We start from the raw sequence: 22474 nt of genomic DNA, 5'->3' as shown, positions 1-22474 counted from the left end.
GGAGAATAAGTTGTTCCTACATTCATACAGAATTGCAGATCTGCATGTTCTTCTTTTTCAGATGCTGGGTATTGGCTTACAACTGGCCTTCCGGTAAGATCTCAGTACTCTTTTCAAATATTAACATGGTGTATATGTTTTACCTTTTAAACACACACATACACACAGACATGCACACCATTTTACATTATGAACAGTTTAAAATTGTAAATGTCCAAATTTCTTTAGCGATGGATTGTCTGTCTTATCCAAGTGTCTAATTCATAGACCTTTTAATATTATCTTACTATTGAGAAGCCAAATAAATTATTCCAAGTTCTGAACAACTTGGTGATCTTTGTGTTCCCTTGTGTGAAAAAGGGAACAGTGTCCATTATGGAGGAAAATTCCATATCTCAGGAACAGAAATGTAAAACTGGAGGCAGGATCACACACAATATTTTGGCAAATGTTAGGTTACATTCCGATTCATTCTTTGCATTTTGCGGGGATCACATTAACCACTCTTCTCCTCGTATATGCTCCTGATGCTTCTGCTTCCTTACTGCTTTCAATTCTGGGCTCAGTTTTTAAAACTGAAAAACATCTTTTGTGGGTTCTGAGGAAGTTGAGAACACTTTATGCTGCAGAAGCTCCTGGAGCAGGGTGCTAACACAGGCTAGGTAGGCCCTGAAGGGCATCCAGCCTGCACACACCTGCTCTACAGTCAGGTAGAGTCCCTGCATCTGTGTTCTCTGCTGCCTGCGGCACATGCCTCAGCTGTGCCAAAGTCACGGGTCCCTCAAGGCAGCGAGTACAGAGAAGAAAAAACCACAGCCACAGTGCTGGGGCGGGGGAGTAGGGGGGCCCGGGTGAGAGCAGGTTGAGGGACAAAACCCCCAAATACTAAGGATGTTTCTGAATGCTGGTATTTCTATCCCAGGAGAAGCTAAAAAGAAATATACAATTTAGTCAACAGGCTTTTTTGTCTTTTGATGTTCAGATCTTTTAGTGACAGGTTTCCTAAACCTCTCTTTAGCTGTTTCCTCTTGTTTCTTTTTGCTGTCCCTCCTCAGATTTAGATGCATCTCTGTGGACGGACTACACGCATATTCATTCTTGAGGGAACTTCTTGGTTTACATTCCCAGTGAAGCATCACTGTGTGCGTGTGCAGGCCAGTGTTCATTTACGGTCTGCCTGTGAGAACACCGGGGGTTCATGGAGATAATTTTCTTACACTGCGCACAGCAGACTACAGAGGAAATATGGCTGCCCGTCAAGGGATCTGTGCCATCAGAACATTTGGTTTCTAGTCTCCCGAGTCCTTTTTGTTTTTGATCGTGACATTTCTTCATGCTCAGATGCATACATGATGTAACATTCTTTGTTGATGTTCTAAAATGTGCTTTAGAGTTATTTTGGCTTAGCACAAAATAAGAATGGGAAACTAAACTTTTCTGGTTGAAATGCTAATCTTTTTTTCCACCTTCTCATTCCCCTGCCTTTCTATACCATGCATATTTATATGGCTTTAAACCCAAGACTTGTATTTAATAAAACCAAGACTGCTTTGTTGGAAACAGGGCAAATGAGAAGTCTCTCTAGGGGATCTGTGGGCCTTTATTGTGATGGGGGAGAATGCCCTGAAGGGGAGTTCCTCGAAGCCTATTTGTTGAGGAAAGATGGAAGTTCAACAGCATGGAAATTCTACTTCTCGCTTCAGCTGAAAAGGTGCTTATAAAGGTAGCTGGGCGATTTTAGCAATTTGCCTTATTTTGAAAATCCAATTTGGAAGCTTCATTAAAGGGCACTAATTTAGTGTCTTAGGGGAATATGTGTTTAAAGGAGCTTGTCGTCGAGACGATCTTAGATGTTTGCCGGTGTGTAGGTGAGCTCAACTCCCCTAGCTGGGTTACCTGGTTACATGTAGCCTCTTTCATTTCAAACATGATACTGAATAAATTCAAGAGTACCCAGACCAAGAGAATACCAATACCACTTTCCCTTTCTATGCTACCACCACCTCCTACCCCAAAAGTTAGGTTGCTTTCAGTGCATAAACACTTCTGCGGCTGGCATTGTTGATCAGTCACCCAGAGGTCAGGTAAGGTAGATAACAGTTTTAGTGAATTTAGTGGTGGTTAATATATGACAAGTCAAGGACCTTAAGCTATGGTAACTGTTTCAAATTGTTTAAGGAAATAGAAGCACTTTCTGAATGCTTAGAAGAATCACTTATTGTTCATTGCCTGCCTAATCGTCCCAGAAGTATATTTCAGTCCCACATTGGGACACAAAACTTAAAATTGGATAGCTGAATGTTAATTATCTACATGGCCTCAAATAAACTTGAACTTTCTCCAGTTCCTAATTTGGCAACAAAATATTTTGGAAAAAAAAATAGAAAAATTTAATTGAAGCAAATTAGTGTTATTTGTCTTTAGGATGCTTTCTTTTTAAAATAAAGGTTAAAATCTATGAGAAATTGTGATAAATTTTGTCAAGTTTGTCCATGCACTATTAAGATATTGAAACATTTTCTCTTTCTTTCTTTTTTTTACATAATCTCCAAAGTTTGTACTAAGAGTACTTATTGAGTTCCTATCTCCCCCACATGACTTGACTTGAGATAAAGAAAAGGGACATGACTTGAGATAAAGAAAAGAGAAGAGAATTAGAAATACTTTTTATTAATTTTCCCTTGAATTCCATACAGCTGGAAGGAGAGGGGAAATGCCTGTCAAAATGCTTTATGGAGAGGACTGAGTAGAAATAGATCAACATAAGGGTCTTGAATCCCTTAGACTTCATTTGCCGAAACCTCATACAGCAGGTTCATTCTTATTCCAAGCAATAGCTGATCCCCAAGGGAGACAATTTCTAATATTTGGAAAATACAGTAATTATCTATTCATCAAGGACCAGTACACTCTTATCCAAATTTTTTCCACAGAATTTTTTAGAACTACACGTACTATCTGTTTGATATTTATAGTCAATATCTTAGCATAGATGAACATGGCTACAGCTGTTGAAATTACACTTCTATGAAAAGGAGAAGGTGCAACCCATAATAAATCTGTTTATAATGTCTATCATTAGAAATAGATGTCAATAAATGAAACTAAAACGATGTGGAATTTTCCTGATGTGGTTTATGCTAGTTATTTATTTGTTGTCTATTTATGGCGTTACTAATTGCAGCTGGTAAAAGTTGATTTTCTCCTCTAATTTATCATGGGATGGGGCATTCATTGCGCCAGATCCATAGCTATTCAGCGTCTACATTTCAGAAACGGAATTGCTGGATACTGTCAAAATGAGCTTTGGCAATTCCATATAGGCATGCACGACTATAATTTTGCTTCACATTAATAACAACCTAGCAAAGAATCCCAGAATCAAATGCCTTGCTCTCAGCTGGGGGCAGAAAGCCAGAGTGATATATCTTGGCTGGTGACCTATAATGTTGGACAAGTAAGCGCTACATGCACTCAGGATGGGTGGGCGGTATTCCGGAAATGTATTCCCATTCCTCCATGATTCCCTTTTTTTTGGGGGGGGGGCGCAGCAGGGGGTAGTGTGTGCCCTGAGACAATGAGGGGGAAAAAACACACGAGAATTACAGATAATAAAAATAGCGCATCTCCAGAACAAATGGGAAATGCAGCGCTTTTATTTTTTCAGATGCCAACTCTGTTACCTGCCCCACGCCCTGCTCTGCCATGGTTTCTGCAGCACCTCTCCGATTCTAAAACAACGCTCGGTGTGCAGCGGTCCGGGCAGTCGCCCACAGGGAGTGCAATTGGCGCTGCGCGCCGGGACTTTTGATCTTGCTCAAAGCCGCGAATCTATGAGAGCTCTGAGGCTACGAATAAACTGGGTGGAGTGAAGTGTTATTGTGGGATATTCTCTGCAGAGTTGGCCTGGAGAGTGAGCACCGGAGCAAGGTAGCTGAGCAAGGCTTTGCCAAGTGTCCGAGGAGTAGCGAAGCGCGGGGGATCGGTACGCCAGAGGGCTCGGGCACCGGGGGCGGTGCGCGCGTGCTGGCGGAGAGCGGGGAGGCCGTGTGGAGGGGCAGGGGGCAACGTGCCAGTTTTCTCTCTGATTAATGATGCTCACGCCGCCGCGCGTGGCTCATGCGCTTTGTCTCTAGCCTTGGGGCTGGCGGAGAACGGCCAGGGGAATGGATGGCACTGCGTGCGCCAGGCGCACCGGGCAGGTGCCCGCGCTCGGACTCGGCCAACTCTGGCCGCGCCCGGGTACCCGCAGGCACTCAGCCGCGGCCATCTCCCGGGCGTGGCGGGTTAGGGGACTGGAGTCTGCAGCCAGAGCAGCTGCGGGGCCACATGCCACAAGCGCGTTGCCTCTAGCCGGGGCGGGGACCGGACGCGGACGGGGCTGCAGAGAGGAGCCGGGCACCGCCCCCCGGCGACAGTGCCAGCCGCGTGGGAGGGCAGATTAGGGCGGAGGGGCAGACAACGGAGGCAGGGAAGCAGGGGACAAGGAACCGAGGGACGGACCGAGACTGGCTGGCTCCTGGTGGGACTGACAGAGTGACAGAGCCACGGACAGGTGGGAGCAGTTAGCTTGAGTCAGGGAAACCAGAACGGGAGATAGAGAGAGAGAGAGAGAGAGAGCGAGAGAGAGCGCAGCAGTCAGTGTTCCCTCCACTCCAGACGCTCTCCTCTGTCCGAGGGAAGCGGCCGGGGGGCACTGAGCAGGAGAAGGAGAGAGATGCTGGCACAGAAGACGGAGGAGGGGACCCTGCGTTGCGAGTGAGATCGAGAGATGAGGAGGGACGGACAGACCGACTCACGCATGGACTGACAGTCAGCAAGAGTGGCAGCTCCCAGAGCAGGGCGCAAGAAAGCCAGAATCCCGCGCTAAGCTATCGGGCTGAGCGACAGACGGTCAGACAGACAGACGTGCAGAAGGACAGACTGGCAGATAGGAGGTGCGGGCACGTTGATTCCCCGCAGCCAGCCAGCAGAGAAGGCGGCGGAGGCGCCCCCTGAGCGCGTCCGGAGCAGCTACAAGGAGCAGGGGCAACGGGGTCGCCAGCTGAAGCCAGCAGCGTCGCCGCAGAGGTGGCCGCCACAGCTTTGCAAGGATCCCAGCGGATGCTGCAGAAAGCTCGTTTCACTAGCAGTTAAATAAATCGACCAAAAAAATTTTTTAAAAGCCAAGCTAAATCAAACAAATCCAGCCAAATCAATCATTGAGAAACAATAATACTAATAAAAGCCAAAAACTAAATCAAATCGATCAAGGCACCAAGACGCTGGGGGGATATCCACTTTTCGGTCAAGGTAATAATCAAGGTCTTCCGACGTGAACATTGCACGCCTATTGTGATTTTTTCTGCGGTATATCTGTGCTTTTCTTTCTAATCCTTTCTAGTCTCTATTTCTCCTTCGTGTTTGTAGAAAGCTGTTGTTAAATATGTGTTGTGTTTTTATGTTTCGTCAAAGGTGGGGTAAACTCCCCCTCCCCCCAAACGAGGCAGAAATGGAAAGCTGGAAGATAATTGAGAAGGGCAGTTCTTTTCATCAGAGAGGTCTGCAGTGATTTATGCAGGTATCAAGGTAGAAAGTTCGGACAGCTTATTTCATTTGAAAGAGTGCTATACAAGGAGCAAAAAGTTGTAACCTTTTTGTTGCACTTGCAGAACTTGGGGTCCTGGCTCTCAAGGGGTGTAGGGGAAAAAGAGATGTTCCCATTTTATTTTTACATGTTTGAAATCTGTGTTTCCTGGCAAATCTCAAATTTAATGTCTTCTGTGGCAGGTTGTAGAGATAGTGGAAGAATTGAGTTGAATCAGGCTGGTGTTTACAAAGTTTCTCAGGAAGAAAAATCGACTCAGTCAATGTTTATGCATAGAGACAGAGCTGGAGTGGATGTAGTTGCTGTCAGCTGCTCAGGTTCAGTATTTGATCACCTCCTCAAGATACAGGGTAAGGAGAGAGTGCAAGCCTAAAATGAAAACCAAAGAGGAAATTGAAAGTTATATGGATGGAAAGCTAGTGAGTACAATGCAAGGCTGGTAGAAATCATTTTCATGAGAATGTGTTTAAGTGCAGGTACCCACTTGATTTCTGATTTTTTAAGTCTATTGATTGGTATGACACTTCAGCTTCTCTAAACAAGAGTGACGTTCCCCAAAGTTGAAATGAATCTGTACAAGATTTCACTCCAATGCTGACTAAATCCAAATAAATGATTCCTACCTCCTCCTCACCCACTTTGGAGATCAAAACTGCTATGATTGTTTTAAGAAAACAGAGAAATGGAGATGACAGAAAATCATTTTTCGTTTGGTAAAAGTTAGAAAACCTTTGACATACTCTTTAAAATAAATGCACCTACTCCTTTGATCCTCTGTATTTGTGTCACCACGGGGCTTGCATGTCTTAATATGATTTTAGTTAATGTCATTTTCATGAAAGGCAGTCATTTGGAAGTCAGAGTTCTAGCTATGTTTTGTTCAGATAGCCAAGTAATCTACTATCTTGGCAGTAATTGCTTCTGCTGCACAGCTAATGTGGATCGCATGTGAGAAATTATATGTGTACTCTTCTCAGGTTTATATGGATTTTTAAGGTATGTATTTGTGTTTGATCCTATATTTCCATTTATATCACATTCTTTTATCTCTTTTTAGCACTTCAACTGACAGAATATTTTTAAATTTTCTGGGAGTTTAGTATATTTTTTAAGGAATACGCTTCCTCATCACAAAAGATACAAAAGCATTACCTGTTACTATCCTTGCTCATCAATGCCATTGTTTGTTTTAAAATAATTTGGTTTACATGCAATTTCTAAGATATTTAGACTGCTATGCATACATGTCTCAGTTACTCTGTCTGGACAAGATTTATGTTATTTGATAAATAATATAACCAAGTTGTTGTAGATGAACGCCTGTTTAACAGAATACTCCGTTTAGGTGAGTCCTATTTAAAGAAACTTATATGCTTCAGAAATTGACTTGCATCTTCTCAGTGACTTAATTTCACTACATGCTGATTTATTTTACAGTGTTCAGCTCAGACCTAGACAGGTTTGTGTGTGCTACTAGATTTGCAAATTGCTGATCTCCCAGTGACTTTCCCTCTTAGATCCCAGCTGAGTACAGTTACCTTGAGAACTGGCATTAGCCCTGTTAGAGCATGCTCCACTGGGGAGTTCTGTTCAGTCTATTTTTAATGCTATTTAATGAAGGAGCAAGCGCCTCACTTAGCAAATAAAAGAAGCATGATGGAAGACAGAGCCGTGCGTGGTTATGGATACTGGAAAAGGATATTTGGGAAGGTACAGATTGGCTGCTGGATATGGTAATTTTAATTAGTTCTAATATATTGTGCTAACAGAAATCAATTGATTTTCATGAGAGATTTATGCTTGAATACTTTTGTATGTTTTCATAAACCTCTCCAGTAATGCTTAGAAAGAAGATTCGATAATTGGAGTGCCTTAAAACTTGAGGGAGAGACCCACCAGGGAGTTCCTGCATACATACTATTTTTAATACAAGCTGTCAGATTCTTGGGTGGTGAGAAGTACAGAAATAATTTCAAATTCCTATTATATTGTTCTAGTGAATGGTTTGGAGCTTGTAAAATATCAGGGGCGTAAAGTAACTAACATCCTTCTAAGGTATTATGATAACTTGAAGCTCTGCCTTTGTGAAATTTTTTTATTTTCTTTTATAAACTTGGAGCTTAGGTCTAGAATTGTGGCAACTGAGAGAAGCAGGAAGTTTTGATTGAGTCGATAGAATATTTAAGTTGTTTTCTCTCTTTACTTTAGATAAGCACAATAGCTTATCTTACCGAAGGTTAAATACTTTAAAAATGTAGATAGCAGAGCAGCACTGATAATTTTTGGAATGTAATAATGAGGGGGAAAATATCTTAATATTATAGTACAAAAACATAAGAAGCGATCTGTCTGCAATGTTTGCATATATGCAGAACACTTGTCTTCTTTAGGTAGAAAGTTAGAATGTTCAATCATTTTCATATTAACAACATACTATAATCAGGTTATTTCTTTGTTCAAGAAGAAGCCGATTAGAAAAATGCTTAAGTGGTTTCAAAATTAACAAACCTAAGAGAAAGCGAGAAGTTCTTATTAAATGGGAAAGTGAGTCATATAATTATTGTTAAATAAAGCTGTTAGAACAATGTAAAAAGCTGTTCTGGATTTTGCCAATTTTTATGAAAAATAATAAAAACACTACTAAGGGAAATACATTGCAAGGAGTTACTGTAATTCGTTGTTGTTTGTGTTTTCTACTTCATACTTCTAGAAGGGAAAATAATCCACACTGGCTGTAATGTTTCCCTTAGTGATCATGCTACCTGAACCACAATGCTGCTACCTTTCTCAAGATTCTCAAGTCAGTAGTTATACGCCTCTGAATTCAATGTGTATTTTGTCTGTGGACAAGATAATGATAAGCTACATGTGTAGAGTGTGGAATGAGTCAGCCACTGAAGACACAATATGCAACGTAGCCAGAAGTGAATAGGATTGAGAATTCTCATTAGTATGGGGAGACAGTTCGAAGTCCATAAGGTTGGAAATTGCAAATGGACCATTTGTAATAAGTTAGTTTAATTCTGATCTGCTGTGTGGCAAGGTTAGGAAAGAATATGGGGCTTAAAAATAATGTCGACACTGAAAGCCATTTCTTCAAATGGTAAGTACTGGCATCATTCTAACTGGTACCACACGGTGGTAGCGTGTTTAGAAATTTGTGAATCTCTAATCAGAGAAAGAATTGGCTTCCCTAAAAATGCATTATGTCACCTGGAAAGTTCTGAACATATTTCAAGTCAGTGACGATGAACTTATAAAATATATACTTCCTCTCTTTAGACAAAGGATCTTTATTTTTTAGGAAATTTGTGGTTTCGAAGGCTCTCTATTTCTGCTGACTTTGCTTTTTAATTTTTCATTCTAACATATAAAGTTAAATATGATAAATGATTTCCCACAGTCATATAAGTAAATGCTGAAGGACTATTGAAGGTAAAAAACGAATATTGACAAGATGTATGTGTGACTAGATTTGTTTTTCTCCAGCTACCTTTGCTTCTGAGTGTTAGTTTCCTTTAAGGTGTATTTTTGCCAAGTTCTACTAAACTGATATTTTTCAGTGACTTGGAGTCTTATAATTTAAATTAATTTTGCTCATTTTAGATTAAAGTTGGCCCTGGATGTTCATGTTCAAAGTGTTTCTTATTTGAATTTACATCACGACCATTTCATTTCTGTGAGGGTTAAATATAAGCTGAGATATAACGTATTAAATTGTATACATTAATATAAGATGCTTGATAAAGAACAAAGTGCTTGAGACAGAGTATAAAGTTCATTCACCAGTTTTTAATGTTTGGTGACATTGCTATCTGTGGTCTCAAAATCCTCTGTAGTCTGGTGACATTTTCTTAAGGCATAAAATGCCCAAATAACATTTCGAATGTACCTTTCCCTAAAATTACTGGGACATATCTGTGCCTTGAGAAAGTCACAAAAAGTGAATTAAAATAATTATTTGGGACAATCGAGGAGATATTAAAAAACAAAAGGACTATTTAGAGTATACCAAATTGAAACTCTATTTTCAAATTGAATCCTTGGCATTTATGTTACACTCTTCTTTTCTAACTGCTGGCGTAGATCTTAGTATTGCCAGTCACTGACTAAGGCCATACTAAATCAATATTTAAAATTTCTCTACATACTTTTCCCAAGGAAATTTCTTCTGGCTGTTTTTTTTAACTCCTGCTTAATATACATGTCAATACTACAGGTTATGTAAGATTTTTTTTTTAATGAATTCTACAGTCAAGTGATAGCTATTAACATAAAATCACAATTGTGACTTATTAAAATGCCAAAGATTTAGTCCAAAATGGTCTCATTCAAGGGACATATTCATAATTATTCCTCAGTCATAAATTCATACATTTTACAAGTAATTTACTCTACAATTGTTCCTTTTATCTAGCACCATAAAAGACTTTTCTTCAAGTAAAGGGGAAAGAGGGTCCACTGATAATTAATCCTTTTAAAGCCAGACCTTTTTACCACATTCTCACATTTCATACTACTTCGAAAAGAATACAGCAGTTCTTACATTAGAAATTTGTTGTGGATAACACACAAAATATTAAGATTTTGTCAATAAAATCACTTCTCTAAATAATAAGATTGTTTTAAAGATAAATAAAAATAAAATATGGTTTCAACTAAAAAAAAAAGATTCAAGATTTTTAACAGGAAAACAATTATATCACTTTTTCTTTCAAATATTTTGGTAAATTTTGTAGTTTTATTTGGCATCTTGTGGTTAATGTTTCTACACAGAATTGCATAACAATGTACAGTCTTTTTTTCTACAGGTTTTTTTTTTTAATCGAGATATATCCACAAAGCTTATCTACCTAAATTAACCCAGTAATCAATCCCTAATATCCACATGAGTTAAGAAATAAGTCTTTGTGATAGAAACATCCAAATGAAAAACTCAGGGACTTCTCAACCAGATTGAGTGTTGGAATTCTTAATAATGGACACACATTCTCTTATATTTTTATTATTGTTGGTTTCTACTTTATTATACACTAAATACTTGAGCTAAGAACAAGCACCATCTCTAGAGAAACGGAAACCAGAGGAATGGTTCTCAAACATTTAGCATATTTTCTTCTAATTGCCAGGATACAATACTCACTTTAGAATGTTCTAGTCCATAGAATCATACCTTAAAGGAAAAAAGAATAATGCATGTTGACATATTTTGATCTAGTTGAAACTGAGAACCAATAATTGAGGTAAAATGTTTCAACATCTTCAGAAAACAAAACGGTACATCAATTTCTAAACGTCTGATGGTCCTACAAGTCCAAATATACTATCCCTTGACATGTAAATCAGAAGGCCTAGCTATTATCAAATTGTTCAGTAGCTTGAGTTGCTTTCAGATGATCTCATCACTGTACAGAGGTCTAGAAGAATCAAGCCATGAGTCAACAAAGTATAAAGGAAGGGCACAAAACACTGAAATTCAGAGACTGAACTTTTATTTGCTCATAAACTCACTAAAAAAATAAAAGCTATCAAATTGTTTTTGCAGCTTTTATTTAAAAAAAAAGTAAGATATAAATGTTTCTAAAACAACGTGGTAAAATCTTCATATGAAGTTCCAATATTTATTGATAAAGAAAATATCTATACTCTGCATCGACATGTTTTTCTTAGCATTTTGTTGATTAATATGTGTGTAACTTCAGTAGAAATCGCAACATTGCTGGCATCTGACTTAATTTAATCATTAAAAAGCTGTTGGACCAGAAATAAGTAGATTCCGTATGAGCATGTGACAGAATCAAGATTTTTCGGCAGCATTTGCAAGCTTTGAATACTCATTTCTTCTTTAAAATGCTTAAAAAATGAGTGTTAAAAACTTTTGATTGGAATTATGGCACTTTAGTATTTTTTTCCAAGAAAGAAGATTAAGGTTTATAGTTAAATGATGACTCCTTAAACTCTTCTTGGAGGATGGGGTAATATACTCCACGTTTTTCAATTAAACGGATTATTTTTTCAGACTGAAAAAAAATTGTTATTGGATTCCGCCAAATTAATTAATTGTCAGGACTTTGCAGTCATATTTATGATCCTATTTATTTTATCTGGCTTATGAGAATGAGCTAATACTTTAAAAATATATAGTTTTATTTTTATTTATTTAAAATTTAATTAGATATGCTGGTATTGTAAGAATTTTAGGAAATTATCGAACATCTGGCATAGCACTAAAGATGAATTCAAAAATCCCACTGCAAACAACTAGCTGCTATTAACGATTATTTATTTTTTCTACTCCGATGCTGATTTAACGTTGATGACAGCACATATTTCCTTTGTGATTATTAAAATCTCACACCAACCCTGAAATTTCCACATAATTACTAATAGAATTCTGGAAAAATTAAATAATATAGCATGCAGTCATGTTTGTGTGTACATGCTGTTGCTATCTGCTTAAGCACAATTAAGCATTCTAACTGGACGCTTTAATCTTTAATTACTATTATGATTATCGTCTGTTTCTAGAACTATGGATGACTTCATTTTTAGTGGGTTTTTTTTTCAGCATCAAGAAGTGAGAAAGCATCCATAGTTAAGTGTGAAAGAGTTTATATATTAAAAAAAACCTACGTATTTTAGGAAAGGAATGTAACTATCCTTTCAAGAGGAATATTATTTTATCATGCAAATAATTGTAATGTCTGCATTATTTGTCAGATATGATGTGGGAAGCTGTAGACGGAGATATGTTTTGAACTCAGTGGCACTTCCGAGCGAAAGCCAGGTTAAAACTAACAGAGAGGAGGTATACCATAGGTATGCTCAGAGCTCACATGACAGGGAGAAAGTAGCTGCTGTGTACAATGAAAGAAGACTTTACTGCAGAGATCCATAGGCCTCCAATGAATTCTGCAGGTTTAAAAAACAAAAAAATATGTGCAAAATTTGGATTAAAAGGAAAGGTATGGGGACACAAGGCCCAAATATGGTGGTGCATCCAAATCTCACTTCTCCAAAACTTACACCCCTAAATGTGCAATTTACCACCTGAACTGCCAGTCCCAATGTTTGGCTTCTGGGTCTGAATAAATAGCTGATAGTGTGATTGTGGCCAACACTCTAAACCTCTCTGCACTTCATAGTTTCTGCAGGTTAAATTGTGAAGTACCATCAATCTGATCTAAACAAATTCCTAGTTATGTGACTTTAGCAATTTTGTTAATTCCTATTGCTTCAATTTTCTCATTTATAAAGTAGGATAAGGCCTATCTTGCAGTACTGAAGCAGAAACAAAATACCTGGCACATAGATATTATTCACTACAAAGAACCATCTTCTTTTCATAAAAAAAAAAAGCTTTAGAGAGAGATTTAACCTGATTACATAAATGGCATAAACCTTTCTTTATGAATTAAAAAAAAAAAAAAGTTTGTTAGTAATTTAGTAAGTTCTTCTGTTTCCACCCCATAAAATGTTGAATGGTTAAAATTGGAACTAGCTTTACTCTTTCTGTGCCCATGAATTATCAAAGGCCAAGCCAAGGCAGTAACTAATCCAGGGAGTATGCATTATGTAAGAATCATGATGTTTAATAAGGCCATTATCTTCTGTCAGTCTCTAAGAGAAGGGATGGCCCAATTCAGATTTGTCTAAAAAAAAAAGAACATATAAGTATGATTTCTCCAAATGTTTTAATTGTGTAATTTCTAACATCTAAAAGAAGTGGCTAAAGAACCGAGTCATTGACGAGAAAGGGGTTGGAATGGACCCATGGAGGACTAATGTTAAATCCTGCACTACTGGGTGAGAGCCAGTTAGCAGCAGATTTGGAGTGGACAAGAGACAGAAACAGTTTTCAACTTCCTCTGAGACTTGAAAACAAGTGGATCTTTAGGCTAGCTGATGGGCTCCCTGGCACCCCCAAGAAGCCTCTCCTTTCCCGTCTCTAAGCACTGAGTGAGCTGCGTAGGCTGGGCAGCTGATCTGTCCTCTGGTCCTCAAGTATCTGCACTTGTTTTACTGAAATGAATCATTTCTGCACGTATGTGAAAATGGCCAGAGGATGGGGAACCTTCTCTCGTAACAGGGTTTTATCGGTTGGTCCCCCGAATGAAGCACCGCAGGCAGTGTTCAGCGCATAAGAAAATGAGTCGTGCAAAGCAGTAAGTTCATCAGATAATCACACTTTATTTTTTAATTATTATTTGAATATCAGCCATTTTTCTGAGAGATAACACCATCAGAAAGTTATCCAATGAAACTTCTCAGAAGGTACCTGAGAATAAATTTATAACTTTTGATATTCTAATAGTGGCTGAAAAAGCAAACAATAAACAAGGAAAGGGTACACAGATTATTTTTTATATATACATATATAGAAGCATAAAACACATGCTTAAATACAAGAGTCATTTAACTCACATTAAGCAAAAAAAGTAACTGAGCCCAAAAGCATATTTCCCAATATGTTTTTCTTCATTGTCCTTAGCAGCTCTTGCTCACATGTGGCAGATATTTAATCAGTTTCTTGAATTAAAAATTGACCTTTATATTGCCAATGGCATCTAATATTCAAGATCCAAAATCAGCTCTAAGTAAAATTTTAATTGTATTTCTTTCCTAAAGTTTCAGTTTAAGAGGATTTGACATTCACCTTTCTGAAAAAGAAGAATGAGATGCCCTTATATATAAATTGGAACTGAACTGGAGATTGGCTCGTACAAAGAAGTTTCTTCTTCAGATCTCAGGCAATGACTAGGGCTTCAAAAGGAATAACAAGGCCCCTAAAATAGTCTGCTTAAACTGAATACTTAGATCACTTTTCCATCTACATGGAGAGAGGATGAGGCAAAGACCGGTTTACAAATAATTTCCAAATCCTTGGTACACGGAGCTACAGACTAATCATGTTTATTGGACATGTGCCTTTGGAGAGATTAACGGTGCTGAAGGTGATCCAGGATGTGGGGAAAGAATTCACTCCTCTGAAGGTCTGGGCAAGTAGGAGGCAGTGTTGGATTAGAAGGCGGGGTGGGGAGTGGGGAGACACTGACCAAGTGGGGAATTCCAGACCCCTCTTCCTGCCTTAAGGAGAATAACTCTAACCAAGCTACAGGAGAATCGCCTTTCTTTTCCTGCTTTATGGGATAAATGAGGGTTAAATGGCAAACCATTTAATCCATTTAGGACCATTGAAAACCAAATTAATATTTTACCCTTGTCTATAAAAATAATCTAGTCCTAAAGGAAGGGATCCAGCTGAGTTAGAGTGGAGTGGGTTTGCTTTCTTAATTTACCTCTTATATTTTAAGATGTGCTAAGCAAGTGTGGTTCTGATTGAATGAAATTCTCTTCACCCACCCACTTCCCAAAGAAACCCAAAACCTGGCACCTTAATTTAGAGAGACAAAGGAGCACATTCTTTTTCTTCCCTGAGGCTTTAGGAATATGTAGAAAGTAGTAGATTCTGACACAGCTGATATTCTCATCAGGAAGTCAGAAAAATATATTCTGGATCACACTGTGTCAAAGTAGATGAATTTCCACACATGTGTATTGAGGAGAGCTGAGTTCCTATGTGATAGTCAGCAAGATTTGTCTTTGCATAAAATGTCATGATCACTCATTCATTTGTTCATTCTCATTTTCAGATATTTATTGAAGGTTTCCTACTTGTCAGGTCTCATGCTAAACATTTGGGAAATTTGCTGAGTGGAATTTTATAGGGAGAGAGAAATGCGTTTTAGCTGCGGCTAAAGAACCGAATCATTGACTAGAAAGGGGTCGGAATGGATTCATTTTAAGAATTTGAACGAGTTGAATGATTGAGAATATGAGGAAGTTCTCAATCAAAATGATAGATGGACAACATTTTGGATGATAAAGCAATATGAATTAACTTTGACAAATTAGAAAACTATTTCTTTACCAGTAAAGTTGATTGGGAAAATCGATGAAGAGTATGCATCAAGGGTAGAAACCATATTGTTTCCAGAAAACAAACATGGAAGAATGAGCACCACTGGTAAGTTGTTGAAAAGTTCTGCCGATAGTTAGATCACAAACTCAAAATATCAGTTGAGAAGCTAACAAGGCAAAGGAGGTCACCTGATTAAGACAAATGTATATTGAATTGGGATGAGCCTCTCATATATATTTTTTTTTATTTTCTAAAATCACACATTTACAATATTACTTACTAGAGCTGCAAGCAACTGATTCAAATTGAACTAGAATTATGAACTATATGTTCAAGTTCATATCAGATAATACCAAAATGTTTAGAACTTAAAAGTAGTTTTTTCTAAAGGCAAATTATTCTTCGAGTTTGTTGTGAGATTCCACATTTGTGTATTAATTTCAGGATATTATAAAAGTCCTTAATAAATTAAAAAATAGAGCTTGTGATTAGAAGGAGATGGGATTACATATGGTTTTCTAGGGAAACTTCAGCGGAGTAAAAGATTTGATCTATAGGCTACCCGAAGGATGTTTTGTTTTTGTTTTTGTTTTATTTTATTTTAAAAGATGCAGTTCTTTCCATTGGCAGAGACAAATATTTAGATATTTGGGAGCAGAGAAATATCTGGATACTTTGCCTTAGACCTGGTTCATGTTCAAATATTTTGGCCTGAAACTACTTTTAGAAGTTGCCCATAATCCAACAGGATTATACCATATCATTGCTGAAAGCTCTTCTGGTTTAGTTTCTATGATTCAATGGCATTTTTTGTGTGTGTAATATCCAAGGATCAATTTTATATTGCATTATCTACAAATTTTGGTTGTACTTTTTTATTTTTAGCCTTGAAAATAAGTGCTAAAGCTGCAAAATAAGAGTGAAATGATTAGAAGGGAATCTTACGAGAATAGTTGGTTAAGTAAAGAGGATATGGGGTTCCAGATCAGGGTTCAGAGTCCACCCTGCAACTTAGTAAATGTCTTAAGCTTTCTAAACTTCAGCTTCCTCATTTCTAAAATGGGCTGGATGTAAGAATTAAAGATGAAGTACTTAGTCCAGTGGTCAGTATTATTAATTTATGTTTTTCCTGGTGCTTATATTATTTGTTTGCTTATCCTTAGTTTTACCTTTATCAAAACCTTTGTTTGATACCATAGGCCTCACAGAAATAAATCATCCCCCTTAAAATCTTTCCTGATCTTGAGAATGTTTTCGTAATGTGGTATTTTGTTCATACATAATTGGAGTTCATTTTTAGCACAGCTATACTATACATGACAAGCACTTTCAAGCCAAGGGTTCAGTGAGGATAGGCCATCTGTGGTCACCTAAAGTCCAGATGATTTTCTAGAAGATGTGCATCTGCACATATAGTAGGTTTGACCTTTTATAAGTAGGACCTTGAAAAAGAGATTTGGGCATGGATAATTATTATCCCATGTGTACACAAAATTCCACACAGTATTTCATTGCCTACTAATGCTGAGGTACGATTGTGGCTCTGATGCTTCTTAACAAAGTTAACTAGGCCTCCTTCCAGGTTTGTCTGGGTAAAGTGTAGAAAGTTTAGCCTTAGCACCCTGCCAAGAGCAAGTTGGGACTTTAATAACTGGAAATGATTTCAAATAGAGTTGCAGTAGACTTGTGATTTGTACGCTTTGCAGGTAAAAGCAATAGCTGTGTCCAACAGAAGGCCATTTATACAATCAGAGATTCACCCAACAGATTCAGCAAGAGAAGAAAGCTGTAAAATCAATTTTTCTAACATCAGCAGAAAACATTACCTCATCGTTTTGACCCGGCTGTGGAAATAGATTGGTTTAGATGTTTTAAGAAAGGATGAGGTGATATCACTTTTGTCATTGTTTATAGATTAGATCCTCTGGCTTATGCAGGGATCATATAGTGTTCACTGTAGTCAAGGAATTTATGGCAGTGAGACAGACCACCTGCCAATTTGAAAGGATGGATGTATTTTACTTCAAGTCTCGGTGAATTTACCTACCATTTGGAATTGATAGAAAGCCAATTTTTTTGGTATTCCAGATAAAGCACAGCAATAAACGGTAAGAAAGATCTAAATAAAAGGACTGTGATGTTTTTCTGAACTATTTAGGAAAGCTACAGGAGGGGCCATTTGTGGAGGAAATCTGTACTTATTTCTGTATTGATTAGGTCATTAGTGCCATTTGTTCTACTCTGCAGGAATTCCTTCACTTGGCTTGCTCTTTCTGCCCTCTGAATTACTTTGTTTCTCCGGGCAAAAACTTCTTAAGTTTAAACATCTAAAGTTTCTGTAACTCTGCCTGTATTATTTGCTGAAGCCACAGGGGCAGTGATAGGGAAAAATCAGTGTTCCTTGACCGATTCTGAATTTACCTTTGATTAGTTTTTGATTGAAAGCTACTTGTAGGGTTCTTTTGGGGGAAAAAAATTGTTTTATTGTTTTGCAATGTAAATATTAACTGATATTTATTAACTGCTTCTCAAGTGAAAAAGACTTCTGTGCTCATGTGACGTCCACACAGATCTGCTCTTGGCTGTGGGCTCAGCTGTGGCAAAATTTCTGTTACAGCATAGTTGGGGATGCTTGCCTAAGGAAAAAGGAAGATGTATATTTTATTCTTTTATTTTTTTCTCTATAATATGATTTACGCTGTAATACGTAAAAGCCATGTGAAACACAGAATTAGATCTAATCTAGAATCAGGATCAGGTCTTGAGAATCAGGATGGTGGAAGGGTAGGTATGTGGTAGGGCCTTGACAAAAAGGACATGGAAATTAACTTTTGAAACTGATACAGAGTGGTTGGAAATCTATCTGCATGCATCTCATATCTATACGTGTGACTGCCATTTGGGGCAAGGATGGATTCTTAGCTCCTGATGTCACCTATTGTTGAGACATACTTTCTTCTAGTGTCCTAGAAAGGCAATGGACTTGAGGTCAAGGTGACTTCAGTTCTTCAGTTTGAATTCCCTCTCTGCCTTTCTCTGCCTCTCACTGGCCTGGCCAAGCTCATCAACTGTTGTGAGCTTCAACATCCTTATTACAGTATTTGGCAACAATACTTCCTTTACCAGTTATCGTGTGTCAGATACTCTCTACATAATAAAAATGTCATCTCCTTCCTGCTTTCTCCTACAGGGACTATTTATCCATTAAAGCACTGAAACCTATAAAAATGTGTAGTGGAATTACGTAGGTATCAGTACTAGTTTTGAAATGCTATAAAATTGTAGTTTGAGTCAAGGATTTTATCTGTTCATGGATTGCTGGGAGAAAAAAAGGAGATAAGAGATTTGGAGGAATGGTAGGATTCTTTTTTTTGCGCATTGGCTTTTATAAGGTGTTAACAATACATATCACATAGTTAAGGAAAAGAATTAAAAAAGAAAAAAACTACAATGCATCTAAACCCTTATCTTTATTCAGTGCCCAACTTAGTCACTTAGAAGCAATGCTATTGACTTCAGGGACCCAATGGTTCACACTTAAAGTATAAATAGATACCCAAGGCTAAGTGACTAAGGGAAAATAAGAATATAAAGAAATTTTGAGTAAATAAATGAAAAAAATGATTTCGAAGATATTTATTAAACGATGAGTAGAATTTAAAGAAAAATTGCCTTTCCATTTTTTTTTTTCTAATGTTCACAAGGTTTAGGCTTTCAAAGTGATGTTTAATGGTACTCTTTTGTTATTGTTTATAGTTAACGCATATTGCCTTGCTCCTGAAATATGTATTCTAAGCTAGCCCTCTGTCAAGGTGGGGGAAAGTACTACACTATTTATTTGTACTCTGCCTTCTGTCCCACAGAGAAAAACTAATGACAGGTAGATAAATCTATTTTTGGCCCACATGCCAACACATATTTATGCAATTTACTGATATTGAGGATGAAATTATCAGTTTTTACTGTTTACTCTGAAATTTTCTTCTGGGAAGCTTGACTTTCAGTGAGCCAGTGTGAGCTTTCTTCATAGATTGTTTGTCCTCAATTTATTTTCTACCAAGGAAACCCCAGACACCTGGAGCCCACGTGCACTCCTTCTTGGCCTATGCTTTCCATGTGTTTGGCACAAAGGGTGACGGTTGCTTTTGACAGATGTACAGGATCAAAGTGTCCTTTTTCTTCTTCTACCCTCAGAAAGTCAGTTTCTCAGAGAAAGGATGTGGTGAGGTTAACAGAAATTTCAGCCCTAACCTGAAACAAAAGTTAAGCATAAGTAGGATAATAAGCCTACTTTATCAATTATTTGTTATATTTGGACAGGGAAATTTAGGGACTATGCTAATTCAATGTTTAAATCCTATTTTGTGACCTGAAGAAATCAAACAACCAAAATAATCTTGTTTCCCCATTTAGCTAACCTGTAGAAACAGAAAATCTTAGCAATACTGTTTGTAGGTAAATATAAGGATTTATTTGATATCAATATATTTTATATTATATACAGAGAACATATTGCTCTAACTTTTTTTAACTTGTCTAATTCATCATATGAATTAGATGAGTTTTCTTGGATAAATGGGATTACGTATAATTTTATTTTTGAGAATATAGTATGCCTATTCTTTGATAAATATATGTGTATATATTCATATATATTTATAAATGCATATACGCATACACACATATATTATATGTATAATATACGTATACTATACCTATAACTTCATGACCTGGTTATATTATAAAAAGAATAATCCCTGCTATTGTGAGATCAGCGATGGGGTGACTACGCTAGCTGTTTTTCTATTTCATGTTGTTTCTGAATTCATTTATTTCACTGCTAATTAACAATATCCCATTCAGGACAGGGTTCCAGAACAGAGTCAATGAAGAAAGGAAACTTGCATTTACACCTGTTCTGTATCCATCAGTATTGATAAAATGGCAAGATGGACATAGAGGGTAGAATGGGGAATTTATTGTTTCCAGTGAGGAATTAGAGATTTCTGTACACTTCAGGTTTTGATTCCATAGCTTTGCTCCAGCGATCAAAATGATCTATCCTATCTGTCTTACAAATGTCAGTGAATGATCTAGGGCCCATCATTTAACACAAATGAGCAATCCTATTCCTTAAGTGAATCCTATTATAGAAGGAAGTAAGTGTGAGTGAGTGAGTGAGTGAGTGAATCAGTGAGTGAGTCATCTCAAAGGGAAGTTTCACATTATAGCATTCTATCTTCTGTGCTACACAAGAGGGCCCTAAACCATTGGTTCTTAAATCTGCATATGCATCAGAAATCACCTGGAGAGTTTATTCTAATACAGATTGCTGGACTGAGCCACCACAGTTTCTGACTCAGTGAATCTGGGATGAGGTGCAAGTATTTGCATTCCTAACAAGTTTCTAGGTGATGCTGATGCTGCTGGTGCAGGGACTACAATTTGAGAACCATGGGTCTAAAATGTAAAACTCCTTGTCAGAATGTAGAATTTGCATGATTGATGTTTCATAATCTGAAATTTTAAAAGACTACTGTAAATTTTCAAAAACAAACCTCAGGGTAAATTTTAATTTAAGTAAAAATTATTTTTAAAACATAGCATCTTAAAAAAAGAGGTGAGAATTGCAAATTTCACTAGACAGAAAGAGTTAGGAGCCTCTGTTTTGGATGATTACAGGAGTCTGCAAGTTTTTCCTGAGGTAGTGTTGTTCTAAGAGTTTCCAGTGTAGGATTCTGAAATCCATGGAGACAGAATAATTCGTAATCCACAAGATTGGTTATTCTAAGGGTCAAGAAAAATGTATAGTTAAAAACTGATGAACATTACAGGTGAGCGCTAAAAATAAGTACAAAAAAGTATAGACAATCGTTCATAAGTTTTATTTATAATTGCCCTAAACAGGAAAGAAACTAAATGTCCTTCAAAAGATGACTGGATAAATAACGGTGCATCTATACAATGGAATATTAGTCAACAATGAAAAGGATCCAACTATTAATACATGCAACAACTTGGATGGGTCTCGAGGACATTACACTGAGTGAAGGAAGATAATCTGAGAACATCACAGACTGTATGATCCCATTTATATAACATCTCAAAATGATAAAACTAAAGTGACATAGGAGGACAGATTAGTGATTGCCAGGAGATCTGTCAAAGGGGGGGTTTGATTGTAAAGGGGTGACATAAGTTAGCTTTTGGGGGTGATAGAACTGTTCTGTAGCCTGAGTGTTGTGGTGGTTATACACATTTATACCTGTGTTAATTCATAGAACTCTACAGCTCCCCATCCCCAACAAGCCAAATTTACCACATGATAATCTTATGATTCATGTAAATACCATAAAAATATGATAATTAAAATGTTTTAAATCAGAATAATACTATCTTTTAGTTATACCAAGTAACTGGATTTGCACAATTACGTGAGGTAAAAATATCCATTTATTTAGATAAATAAGAATGCTTTATCTCAAGCAAAAGGGAAAAAAAATCATCCCCATGAGAAGATTTCTTCATAAATGCCCCTAAGGTCAAGGATTCTAGCAAAAATTTAGAAAACAGAAAAACCTGCCTGGCATAGTCCTTACCTGTGGCTCCTAGATTTTCCCTCTCCCATTTCCTCATTTGTCCTTTTTCTTAGAATCCTCCTCTGTAAGCTTTGTTGCTTTTTTCAGAGATAGTCAGCTCAGTGCCAAAGGGAAGGTTTGTTCTTCTCATTTATACTAGCTGAAAAAGATTGACAACTCTGGAGCTGCCATCCACATACCTCCCACATATGCATTAGCCCTCAGACATCGCCATCCACTCCCAGCGTGAACAGTCTCGTGATGGTTCTCGCAGGTCTTTGGAAGGAAGCCAATTCCATTTTGAAGCAGCTATAACTTTTGAAAACTAATGTCTCTAGAAGTGTCCAGAAGGTCTGGGTGTCCAGATATGTAGGCAGTTTAATCCTA

General features: G+C 37.5%; 1 protein-coding gene across 20 annotated transcripts in view; it reads left to right on the top strand.

The window, feature by feature from the left end:
* The first annotated feature begins 3869 nt into the window (after positions 1-3869).
* ARPP21 (cAMP regulated phosphoprotein 21) overlaps positions 3870-22474 on the top strand; it is a 151607-nt gene continuing 133002 nt past the window's right edge. For 12 of the 20 annotated variants that reach the window (XM_039843420.1, XM_039843421.1, XM_039843422.1 and 9 more), the window contains exon 1: positions 3870-5292. The gene's annotated coding sequence lies outside the window, so the exon portion shown is untranslated. Of the gene's footprint in view, positions 5293-6413; positions 6584-7220; positions 7298-22474 lie in introns of those variants that run through there. The other 8 variants (XM_039843418.1, XM_039843410.1, XM_039843404.1 and 5 more) reach the window with 2 other exon arrangements.

Source organism: Pteropus medius, unplaced genomic scaffold (assembly GCF_902729225.1).
Source record: "Pteropus medius unplaced genomic scaffold, Ma_sr-lr_union100, whole genome shotgun sequence".
Classification (NCBI taxonomy): Eukaryota; Metazoa; Chordata; class Mammalia; order Chiroptera; family Pteropodidae; genus Pteropus; species Pteropus medius.
Note: the sequence above shows the minus strand (reverse complement) of the source record. Positions and strands in the feature narration are given on the sequence as shown.